A 13,449-nucleotide genomic window follows, 5' to 3' on the forward strand; every position below is an offset into this window, starting at 1 on the left:
CATAGGATTGCTCACTCACTCACTCACTCACTCAAAGAAATAAACAAACAATGGTGGCGATGCCTAAACTATAGATCGCTTAACCTTGAGAGATCTGTTTGGCCTGTTCTCTCCCTGCTTTTCGCAGGCTAGACAACACTTTTTTTTACCTGCTGGGTTGAAATGTTTAGTGTCTAACCCCCTTGTTTTTATGTTTTATCGGCTGTAAATATTTCTGATTTTCATTTTGTTGCTGTTATTCTTGTATTGATTTTGGATGTTTAAAAACTGTTGTCAGCTTTCCTAAACCTTGATATGCAGTGGAAGGGGTGGGTTCTGAAATGAAATAAAATAGATAGACAGACAGGCCAGTGTGCCAATATTTCTGTGAGAAATCCCTACTCCTACCTAAACTCACAGAACTACAGACCATGGACCTGAAAGATGGGTAATACAGATTTATCACTTACCACTTGCAAACTGGTGATCCCATTCAGGAATATAGTAGTTGCTAGAATTATCAAAAGAGCCATGACAATTTTAAAAGTACACAAAATTATATATTTGTATGCTTTATCTCTGACATGTCCATAGAATCATAGAATAGTATGGTTGGAAGGGGCCTACAAGACCATCGAGTCCAACCCCCTGGTCAATGCAGGAATCCAAGTCAAAGCACCCTGACAGATGGCTGTCCAGCCTCATCTTGAATGCCTCCAGTGTGGGAGAGCCCACCACCTCCCTAGGGAATTGGTTCCATTGTCATATTGATCTAACAGTCAGGGAGGTTTTCTTGATGTTCAGCCAGAATCTGGCTTCCTGTAACTTGAGCCCATTATTCCATGTCCTGCATTCTGGGATGATCAAAAAGATATCCTGGCCTTCCTCTCTGTGACAACCTTTCATGTACTTGAAGAGCGCTATCATATCTCCCCTCAGTCTTCTCTTCTCAAGGCTAAACATGCCCAGTTCTTTCAGTGTCCCCTCATAGGGCTTTGTTTCCAGTCCCCTAATCATCTTTGTTGCCCTCCTCTGAACCCTCTCCAGTTTATCTGCATCCTTCTTAAAGTGTTGTACACAGAACTGGACACAGTACTCCAGATGAGGCCTAACCACTGCTGAGTAGAGGGGAACTGGTATTTCACATGATTTGGAAGCTATACTTTGATTAATGCAGCCCAAAATAGCATTTGCCTTTTTTGCAGCCACATCACATTTGTTGGCTCATATTCAGCTTGTGATCTATAACAATTCCAGGATCCTTCTCGCCTGTAGTATTGTTGAGCCAAGTACCCCCATCTTGTAACTGTGCATTTGGTTTCTTTTTCCTGGGTGCAGAACTTGGCATTTATCCCTATTAAATGTCATTCTGTTGTTTTCTGCCCAGCGCTCCAGCCTATCAAGATCATTTTGAATTTTGTTTCTGTCTTCCAGGGTATTAGCTATCCCACCCACCTTTGTGTCATCTGCAAATTTTATCAGCATTCCCTGCACCTCCTCCTCCAAGTCATTAATAAAAATGTTGAAGAGCACTGGGCCCAGGACTGAGCCCTGTGGTACCACACTCGTTACCTCTCCCCAGTTTGAGACAGTCCCATTGATAAGCACTCTTTGAGTCCGATTCTGTAGCCAACTGTGGATCCACCGGATCGTTGTTTCATCTAGCCCACTTTGAGCTAGTCTGCTCATCAGGATATCATGGGGCACTTTGTCGAAAGCTTTGCTGAGATCGAGGTATATTATGTCCACAGCATTCCCACAGTCCACAAGGGAGGTTACCTGATCCAAAAAAGAGATCAGATTAGTCTGGCAGGATTTGTTCTTGTCAAATCCACGTTGGCTTTGAGTAATCACTGCATTGTTTTCAAGGTGCTTCCAGATGGATTGCTTTATCATCTGCTCCAGAATTTTCCCAGGGATTGATGTCAGACTGACTGGTCTGTAGTTCCCAGGTTCCTCCTTTTAACCCTTTTTGAAGATAGGGACAACATTAGCCCTCCTCCAGTCATCTGGCACTTCCCCCGTCCTCCATGATTTCTCAAAGAGAATAGACAGCGGTTCTGAGAATTCTTCTGCCATTTCCTTTATTACTCTAGGATGCAGTTCATCTGGCCCTAATGAACTCCAGTCATCAGGTGTTCCTTGACCATATGCCTATCGATCTCAAGCTGCAATCCTGCCCCTTCAGCTTTTGCCAGGGCGTCATAGACCCTCTTTCAGGAGAAGACTGAGCCAAAGTAGGAATTGAGCACTTCTGCCTTTTCTTTGTCATCTGTTATCATTTTGCCATCCTCATTGAAAGTTGAACCACCATTTCTTTCCTCTGTCCTTTACTATGCATGTATCTGAAGAAAGCCTTTTTGTTGCTTTTAGCATCCCTCGCTAACCTCAGCTTGTTCTCAGCTTTAGCCTTCCTGACACCATCCCTGCAATTCTGTGCTACCTGCCTGTACTCTTCGTTTGTAGGTTGGCCTTCCTTCCGCTTCCTATATGTGTTTTTTTCTGTTTTCAGGTCATCTCTAAGCTTGTTGTGAAGCCACATTGGCTTCTTATGTTGTCTTCCACCTTTTTTCTTGTTGGAATTATTTGTAATTGTTCCTTGACAATTTCCTTTTTTATAAACTCCCACCCATCTTGGACTCCTTTTCTCATTAGAGTCGCCTGCCATGGGACCTTACTTATCATTGTTCTGAGTTTATTAGAATTGGCTTTCCTAAAATCCAGGGTGCATGTTTGGCTATACTCAGCTTTTGCTTCCTTTGGAGCCAAGAACCCAAGTATAACATGGTCACTTTCCCCCAGAGTTCCCGTAACTGCTACTTTATCCACTAAGTCATCTCTGTTGGTAAGGATCAAGTCAAGGATAGCCAATCCTCTAGTTCCTTCTTCTGCTTTCTGTAGGAGGAAGTTATCAGCAACACAAGTCAGGAATTTCCTGGAGGGGCCATGTTTTGCAGAATTTGTCTCCCAACAAATATCAGGGAAATTGAAGTCCCCCATTACTACTACATCATGCTTCCTTGAAACATTGGCTATTTTCTTTTCAAAAGTTTCATCCTTGTCTTCTCCTTGATTGGGTGGGCGGTAGTAGACGCTGACCACCATGTTTCTTTTATTCTTTGCTCCATTTATTTTAACCCAGATGCTCTCAATGGGGCTACCAAGCTCATCATCCTGTATTTCTGTGCAGAGATATGTATTTTTAACATATAGTGCAACCCCACCTTCCTTTTTGTTCCTCCTGTTCTTTTTGAACAAGTTATATCCTTCAATTGCTGTATTCCAGTCATGGGAGTCATCCCACCAAGTCTCAGTTACACCCATCAAGTCATAATTTCCCTCCTGTATTAAGAGTTCAAGTTCGTTCCGTTTGTTTACAAGACTCTGGGCATTAGTGTATAGACATTGAAGACCATGTGGTTTATAGTCTGGCTTTCTTCCTACATGTTTCTGAAGAATATTATTGGGCAATATTACAGCTGTTCTCTCTGTTGCGGTGCATGAACCTTCATCCATTCTTACCCCCAACTTTATGTCTCCCTCCGCCATAGGATTCAGTTTAAAGCCCTCCTGAGTTCTTCATGCTGTGGCCAAACACATTCTTCCCAGCCTTTGTGAGGTGCAACCCATCCCTTGCCAACAGTCCATCTTCCAGGAAGTATAACTCATGGTCCCAGAATCCAAATCACTCGCGTCGGCACCACCTTTGTAACCAGTCATTCACCTGGAGTATTTTCCCTTCCCTTTCTATCCTTCTTCTAACTACTGGAAGGATGGATGAGAAAACTATCTGGGCCCCAAAGTTCTTGAGTTTCCTTCCCAAAGCTTCAAAGCCTGACGTGATTTCTTCGTAGCTCCACTTGGCGGTATCATTTGTTCCCACATGGATGAGAAGAAAGGGATACCTGTCAGTGGGCTTTATGATTCTAGGCAACCCTTCAGTCATATATCTAATCTGTCCTCCTGGGAGACAGCATACCTGGTGAGTCAATGGGTCTTCGCCACATACTTGGGTTACGATTAGGGATGTCAGAGAATTCTGCCACGGATCTCAGGGAGGCTGAATTCCAGTGAATTCGGCCCCCCAGAATCCGTGGCAGAACGGAGCAACTTGCCCCACCACCTTGCGAAAGCCCTGCGAAACAGAGCCTACTTTGCTGCGGCTGCGGCTCCAGTGGATGCCATTTGTGTTCCCACTCTTTGCTGTGATAGGCTACGTAAATATTTATGTAGCCTATCATGGCTCAGCGAAGGGACGCAAATGGCGGCTGCTATGCCGGCCACCATTTGCGTCCGCAGACCTGCTGCAGTTGGATGTCCAGCTGCAGATGCACCCGGCTGGCGGCTCTGCGGAGTCACCGCAGAGCGGAGCCAGCCAGGGAGGATTCCGGGGGGGGGGGAGGGATGGAGCGCCTCCCCCCGCACTGCGGATGCCACTTACGAAACAGGTAAGTGGTTTCGTACATCCTTAGTTTAGATCCCACGCAGCAAGGAGTCTCCCACAACTACTATTCTTCTCTTCTTGTTATAGGCCTTGGTTTCATCGCCTCTGCTTGGCTGACCTTCAGCCTCTTGCTTGCTCTCATGCAGGTTCCCTTGTAATTCTTCCTCTGCAGGCTGTCCTCCAGTCTCATCCTCCAGTACCTGGAAACAGTTCCCTAGCTCCACTGCCTCCACTGGTGCAGAGTGGCTTCTAGTTCTTCTGCTCCTGTCACCCTTTTCCAAGGAGTATCCTCTGCTTCATTTTTCCCCACCTCAGCATTTTCTTCTTCTGCTTCAGCTTGCTGTTGCTGTTCTGGCTTCTGTTCTTCACTTTGCTGCTGCAGTTCCACCATTCTGTCCAAGGACTCTCTGTGTTCTCTTATTCCCTGGGGGGTTGACAGTCGCTGCTCCAGTCCTCTTACTTTGTCTTCCAGCAATGTAATCAACTTGCACTTGTTGCAGGTGTAGGCCATGTTAATCTCAGGCAAGAAAATAAGTTTTGCATACACCTTGCAGGTCACCACCACTGGAGAGTCTTTTCCTTCCATAGTCTCTATTCCCTTTATGTTTCTAGCTTTCTGATTGTACTGGGATAGCCTGTGCTTTGTCCTCTATTCACTGGAGGTTAAAAACAGAGTCCTCTGGTATGGAAGTGTGTGTTACAAGAAAAAGAATTAAAAAATAATGTTAGGGGCCTCTCCCTTGACCTCCCCTGCTAAACTCCTGTTTGCGCACCCTGGTCGCTCATTCTGATTGCTCGCTCTCTGGGAGCTTTCTTGCTTGCGTAGCTCCTAGACCAGCTGGAGCAGCTTCGACTGCTCTGCTCTGCTCAGCTGGGAGGTGGGAAACAGACTGAAACTCCCTGCCCACACAGCTGCTGGGAGTACTCAGGCCACACCCCTTCAATTCAATTGGTGCTCTCAGGAGCACATGGTGAGCACACGGTGACTCAGAATGGAAAGGACAGTCCCCTGGGCTTACTCCAGCCCACTCACCACTTTGCCTTTGGCCATGAACACTATTAACACAGCACTCATGGTGGCAATGAAAGTTGTATGCTGTACATCGCCCAGAGTGGCTGGGTGACCAGCCAGATGGGCGATTAATAAATTTAATAATAGTAATAATAATAATAATAATATTTTGTCTGTAGTGGAGAGGAAGCCAGTAAAGAGTGAGTTGGGTGTAGGGTGGCTGCCCCACCAGCCACCTCTACGTCCCAGCCATGTGCAGGCATGGCAAACCCTCAACCCATTCCTGTCCTGGGAATGCAAGCAGTGGGTTGTCTTGCTTCTGCAGGTGGTGTCCGGCCACCCACATTGGTGCACTGCTTTCACTGCTGTTACTCACACAAGCTTGGCCCTTTAGGAGGTATGGTTTTCATGTGTGTATGTGACAAAGCCCATTGCCCATCCTAGGTTTCCTCAGACTCTATGCAGCATCAGAACTGATGGAATAGATGCTAGGATTGATGCCTTGGGTGTCATTATTTGGGGAGAGACATGATACTAAATAAATAAATAAATAAATAGGATGATAAGGATAGGTTGAGTCCATTGCCCCCAATAAAGCGTGGGTGGGGAGCCTTTTTTAGCCTGAGGGCTGCGTACCCTTGTGGCCAGACTTCCAGGGTCTGCAGGGCTGCAGTGAATGGGGCTGAAGCAAAAAGTGGGCAGGGCCACCCCACATTCTTTTTCATATACCCCATCCCCACATATCTAGTCATACATATCCAGCTCCTCCTCCCTGCCAGATGAATGTGATGGCAACCATTTCTCCGTCTTTCTGTGGCCCCTCCCCTCATGCACGTCCGGCACTGGGGAGCAACACCCACTACTTCTGATCTGAGGAGAGAGGGGCCACAGGTTGAGAGAGTTCTGTAGAAAAGCCCTGGTCTTGAGCAAGCCTTTCTCCGTCTTTCTGTGGCCCTTCCCCTCATGCACACCCTGTGCTGCTGGGAGCAGGTGGTTCTTGCCTCCTCAAGGGCTCGGGGAAGGTGTCCGCAAGGGTCCTGCCTCAGGGTCTACAGGTTCAGTATCAAGAACCCAGCCCAGTTTCTCAGCAAGTGGCACAGCAGCCTGGGCTCAGCTGGCCCGGGCCATGACAGTGTCATCCACAGTGTCATCCACATCAGTGTTCTTGCTCGTGTCCTCACTTTCCGTGTTGTTTTGCTGCCAGTGCAAGTGTGTCTGCAGCGCAGCCATCAACCTGCTGGCCACCATTTCACCCCACAATGTGGATGGACAGCTGCATTCCCTCGGGGTAATCTGTCGGAGACCACGTGCTGCTTGTGGGTGGGGCCGAGGCCAGCGGTGAGCATGGCCAGGGTCAAAAGTGGGTCGATTCAGCCCTTCTCTCTCTCTCTCTCTCTCTCTCTCTCTCTCTCTCTCAATCTCTCCCTCTCTCTCTCTCTCTCCACACAATGCACAGGTTCCCACCTTCTCCTCAAGGTTCCCATGTCACGCAGCAGCAGCAGGCACAGGTGCTCTTGTGGAACCATGGCCAGAAAGGCTACTGTACACCTTTCCACCAACAGCACTTCTTCCCAAGGTGATATGCAAAATTTGAAGAACTTCAGCGGAAGTCATCCTGGTGGCTCCATATTGGCCCAGGCATCCATGGTTTCCAGAACTGATAAACATATTGATCCGGGATCTGTGGCAACTGCCCAGCAGGAAGAATCTGCTTCTCTGGGGTCCTGTGCTGCACCCACATCTAGACTTCTTCCAACTAACACCCTGGAGGCTGAAAGCCAGTGGCTGCTGGATTTGGGGTATCAGGAGCCTGTTCTTAAGACTGTTCTGTCTTCCAGCTGCAGTTCCACTAGTAGAGTCTATCGCACCACTTGGAGGGCTTTTTTGGTTTGGTGTCAGAAGAATGGTTGGTCTCCAGCCCCTGGAGGGGTACAAGAGGTGCCGAGTTTTCTCCAGGCACAGCTTGATAAGGGTCTGAGTACAAGTACAACCAAGAGGGAAGTGGCTGTGCTTAGCAGTGCGCTGGGATGCGAAGGGAGTCCTGCCATTTCATCTCACCCACATCTTAAAAGGAGTGGCTCTTCTTAATTCCCCAGTTGTACATTGCTTTCCCACCTGGAACCTGAACTGGGTTCTTACAGCACTGATGGGTAGTGCATTCGAACCCACGGCCAGGTGTCCTTTTAAGCTGCTCACTCCTAAAACAGCCTTTTGGTGGCTATAACTTCGTCAAGGAGAGTTTCGGAGTTAGGAGCCCTCTTGGCTGATCCACAGTTGTGTATTTTTCATGATGATAAGGTGGTACTTGGTATCAAGCCTTCCTTCATCCCTAAAGTTAATTCTGTTTTCCATAGATCCCAGGAAATTTATCTTCCAGCATTCTGTCCTAAGCCAGTACATACAAAGGAACAGAAGTGGCATAAATTAGATGTGTGAAGGGCATTGAGGTTCTGTTTAGATAGGACTGCTGCACATAGGGTTTCTGGCTCTTCGTTCGTTTCCTTTGACTCGAAGACATTGGGGGCTGAGGTGTTGAAGTCTTCCATTTCTAGATGGTAGAAAGAATGCATTGTGCTGGCCTATCAGACTTTAGGGAAGGGCCCACCTGGGGGGATCAGTGCTCATTCCCTGTGGGGGGCATTAGCACCTGCCACTTTTAAGGGTGATTTTCCCATCCTGGACATATGTAAGGCAGCCATGTGGGCATCCGTTCATAGGTTTGTTAAGCATTACAAAATTGACACTGCTTCTTTGGCAGATGCTGCTTTTGGGCGCAAAGTGCTGCAAAAGGTGCTGGCGCATTGCACGCTGGTCCCTTCTCCACCCTGTTGATATACTGCTTTGTTACATCCCAAAGTGAAGAGATGCCCTCCGTGGAGCTCTGGAGGAAACAGACATTGTCTTGCCATGAATGTTGGTCCTCAGAGCTCCACAGAGGGTATTCTGCCTGCCCTGCTAGGGGCCCAGCATATTATTCGGTTAAGGAGGGAGGGTTTCGAGTGGTTACAGCTTCTGCCCTGCCACACATGTGCGGAGGTAGGCAGGGATTCCTGGGTCGTTTCCCATTGCTGCCCAGAATGTTTGCCACTGTTTGTTTGTTGGTTCGTTTTTTAAAACTTGTTTCCAAGCTGATCGTGTCCATATTTCTATGCCGTTGGCATAGGTTTACTTTTTCTTCCTTTACTAGTTGGGTTGAGGGGTTTTCCTCTGCTCTACCAGTCTGGTCTGGGAGGGCAGGGTGGCTCCTCCCCTGAAGAAGCGACAAATCAACTCTGTCTACATGGTCCAGAGGAGGTGCCATCCCAAAGTGAAGGGATGCCCTCCGTGGAGCTCTGAGAACAAAAATTAATGGTAAGAAAATTTCTTCTTTTCTGAGTAAACATGCAGAGGATCAGGCTATATGCCCCCCTGCAAAAGAAACTTGGGCTGCAATCCTATGTACACTTTCCTGGGAGTAAGCCACGTTGAACATAATGGGACTTACTTCTGTGTAGACATACATAGGATTGTATATGTGAGCAGCATGTAACTCCTGTTTTTATTAAAGCATGACATTCCATTGCTGGAGAATGGCAACTGACAAACAAAATAGCCCCAGATTCCTTCCTCTGCAGCCATGTGAACCTACGTTTCTCAAAATGTTGGGTGAGGAGGAGGAGGAGGAGAACGAATTCTCTTATAAGTTTGTATGAAGTCAACTACAGCTCAGAACGTCTCTTAACCACTACCCTCTCCTCTTGAGAATTCCCCAAGATTTGCTCTGGTTGGAATAATGAAGAGAAAAAAAGACCAGGATAAAGGAGAGAAGAAGAAGAAAAGAAGAATGGTGATTGGAAATTGTCTTTTTTTCTGTGAAACATGCATAGCATTACGCCCTTAATGTGTTATTGTTTTTATCACTGTTTCACTGTTTTTGCTTTCATTATGTATGTCGCTCTGAGAGCTTCGGCTATAGGGCAACTCATAAATAGAATTAAATGAATGAATGAATGATTCTATTTTAAATCTTCAAAATAGAATATGCCATTTTGAGGTGAGAGATAAGTCCTCTAAATCACAACGGCCATTTTGAAACATGGTGAAACATACTATGGCACCTCAACTCCTCACAACATACATGTCATACCTACACATACACACCTAAGTATATATACATCATAATTGATAGGCCTTTTACTAGTATAAATAAAAAGTAGGGCAGCATAATATACCCCTCTCTCCAGCATACACTTATCTGAGTCCAGCTGAACTGGTTAAATGCATTTACAACAGGGGCTACCAGTTGTTACACATGACTCCTTGATGGTAACAACTGGAATGAGGCCTATGATTTTAACAGTTAAATGTATTTATTTATTATTACATTTATATCCCCCCCTTTTTCCCTCACAAGGCACCCAAGGCGGCTTACATGGTCCTCCTCCTTTTCATTTTATCCACACAACACCCCTGTGAGGTAGGTGAGGCTCAGAGTCAGTGACTGGCCCAAAGTCACCCAGGGAGCTTCATGGCCAAGTGGGGACTAGAACCCCCAGGCCCCTGAGTCCCAGTCCAGCACTTTGGCCACTACACCAAACTGGCTGCCCTGGGCCAGGTAAACATCTGCCCTGAGCCGTAAAGCTTGGTGAGATTATAATGCCTGTTAGCATTGGATATCGACTGCATGTTTGACTTCCTTCAACACATTTGCCCTCTATTAGAAGTCCTCTTAGAGATAAGGAAAAGTGGACTTTCATCTCAACACTTTGGGAATGTAGGCGAATACATTTGTCATAGATGAATTATGATGTGATTTTAGTCATCTTTTTAATTCTCTCTTTTCCATCTACCATTTTATACTATCAATGAATGATAATCCCATTACTAATTTTCTATCCTTCGCCCATATATTAAACTTCCATATAATAACTTAATCAATAGAGCTTTTTTGGCAGTATATTTAACCTTGTTAACCCTGAAAGACATCTTTGTAAACTTCCGATGATCTCCATTGCCTGCATCAAAGCATTATGAATTACAACAGAAAACAAGCCTGATCTCTCAGTGTGACAGCTGTATGCACCCCGAAAATGCAGAAGTACTTTGTAAACAATCGCATGTTTGGTCACTCAGTGTTTCTGTTGCTCTTGTAATCTCCTGTAAGGGGAAGTGTGAATGGGAGTGCATAGTTTTCGCTTGCAGGGAAGGCTGCGGATAGGGGTGGGGGGTGGGGGTGGAATGCATGAAGACTCCAATCAAGGTTTTAACTCTACGAACAAAGGGGGAGCATTAACATCAGGGCAGAAGAAGTTGCAGTGTTGAAAGAGAGTTTTATGGCAGCCTGGGAAATCCTTGAGAAGTATCAAATGAGGCACTGGATGGCTGTAGCAGAATGTGAGAAGTAGAAACAACTATCAGGAAGTTGTTGTGATGAATTAAAGCAACTAAAAGTCCCTTAAATAACTATTCCCCCACCACTCGGGGGAAATTGGAGTATAAGAATCCCCACAATTCTAGAGACTGCGGGGCAGGGAGAACATGACAGTAGGACTTTGGATCAGACAATTTCACATTACGCTAATTGCTTGGCCAGCATTAGCTACATGTGTGTAAGTATGAATGGGTAGATACAGGGAATAGTGTCTATTACATTTCATTACTTGCTTTAGGTTTGGGGGCTGTTTGTTTGTTTATTTCTATACTGCCTAATAGCCGAAGGTTTCTGGGTGGTTCACAAAAACTAAAACCACAGAGTGCAGTATGAACAATATGAAAGCTTAAAACCACAATATAACAGTACAACCAGAATAAAACCTAACAACAATGCAGAGATTTAAAATACAGTTTTAAAACACCAGTGCTAAAAGATTAGGAAGCTGAAATGCTAAAATACTGGGAGAATAAATAGGTCTTCACCTGGCACCAGAAGGAGTACAGCATAGGTGCCAGCTGAACCTCTCTAGGGAGCTCATTCCACAGTGGGGGGCCACAGCAGAAAAGGCCCTCCTCCTGGTAGCCACCTGCCTCACTTCCTTTGGCAGGAGCTCCCAGAGAAGGACCACTGGGGATCATAGAATCATAGAATAGTGGGGTTGGAAGGGGCCTATAAGGCCATCGAGTCCAACCCCCTGCTCAGTGCAGGAATCCAAGTCAGAGCATCCCTGACAGATGGCTGTCCAGCTTCATCTTGAATGCCTCCAGTGTGGGACAGCCCACTACCTGATCTTAGGGTCAGGGCAGGCACATATGGGAGGAGGCAATCTTTCAGATAGCCATCTCTTGAGGCTGTATAGCTATCTCTTGGGGCTACAAAGCCAAATACTTGTGGAGCTGCATAGCCATATACTTAGGGCTGTGTGTAGCCACTGGAATACCTACTGTCTTTTTGGAAACGGAAGTTCACAGGGAATACGTCTTTCAATAAAATCTTAACCTCTTTTTACACTTGGTGTGTTTCTTAACTCCGCCTCTATAAGGTCCCAGGAACTTTCAGCCTGATCAACTGAGATTTTCTGGTTTGGTAAAGTGCGTATCACAGAATGCACCTGTGATAACACTCCTCACCCCTGGATAATATCTCACAGAGCTAATTTAGCTTCTCTGCATTCCTTGAGAGCCTAATACCTCCTGGTCCTGGCCTTGGACTATGGAGACCCAGTTCATCACAGAGGCTGAAGGTTTTTATTAAGTCTTGCGGGGGATCTTTGCGACAATGGAATGAGAAGCACATTGGAGTATTATCCAGATTTTCATGGAATCGGCTTTGGTCCATCAGGGACACACGAAACAAGAAAAACTGAGTGTACTGCACCTTTGAAATCCAGTTTTCATGGGTCACACAGCACTTGAAAGGACCATACTTCCTGGTTGGTTTGGGGGAGTAGAACTGAACATCATCAACCTGGCATGAGCTGCTCAACCATTGAGAGAGGCTTTTTTCCCGCCCCTGTCCAGGCTCCCCCTGCTACTACATTATTATGAATGGAGAGTAACTAATTCACAATTCTGATAGTGAGAAACAACCCAATTATACAGTACAGCATTTCAAGGCTCCCTATGAGAGCACCGCCCCAATTTCACCCCATTCCAGCAAACTGCCACAGAGTTCTCCCCCCCTTTCCCAAATGTGCACACTTTTGCCTGAAGAACCCCAAATCCCTGATTCTCCAGTGCAGTACCTGAAGGCTCTCTATGAGGGCACCCACCAAAAAAATTTCACCCCATTCCAGCAAACTGTCATGACGTTATAGCTTCCAACCCCCCTTTCTCCTTTCCTGGGCAGTTCTCCCTGCTCACAATGACAGGCTTCTCAGCAACATTCCTGAGACCTTGCTAGATCTCTACAGAGATAAAGCTCTTATTCACATATGGGCTTACGCCCTTAAGCCCTTACTGCAAGCATCACAGAGAAGCAAAGTTACGAGACATCAGAGAAGCGACTTCACACAACATCACAGAAGCAAAGTAACGTAAACATCAGAGAGGTGAATTATCACAGAGGCGAATTAATCCCACTGGCGAAATGGAAGTGCAGGGCGATTCTGAAGGCTCGAAAGACTGCTCTAGGCCTTTGATGTGCTGGAAAGGCAGTTGAGTTGCTTTAGTTACCTAGATTACGGAGGGCACAGCCAGGTGAAAGATACATCTCTAAGATAGCCCTGTTCATACCAAATTTAAAGCGGAGGGATGGCCAACAGCAGCTGAACTTCAGGGGAGCTGAATTAAAGAAAAATGATGGAGTAAAAGTACTCTGCAAAAATGCAGCTTCCCCACAGGTAAACTCCAGGGTGGCTGCAGAGTGGTCATGATGAAATGTGTCCCTAAGAACTTTATGCTACAGCAGCATTGGAGAAAACCTCCCAGTTAGATGGGCCCTTGCTCTTGCTATCTCCAGCAATCCTCGAACAAACCATGTTTGCCTGGCTGCTTGTCCATCTTCACAAACAGGACTTCTTCCCTTTTCTCCTCCTCTTCCCATTCCTGCCTATCTCTCTCACAGCCTTTATAACTCATCCTCTATTGTAGGGGTGGGGAA

Source organism: Heloderma suspectum, chromosome 1 (assembly GCF_057233095.1).
Source record: "Heloderma suspectum isolate Gila_16-S chromosome 1, 16-S_ref, whole genome shotgun sequence".
Taxonomy (NCBI): domain Eukaryota; kingdom Metazoa; phylum Chordata; class Lepidosauria; order Squamata; family Helodermatidae; genus Heloderma; species Heloderma suspectum.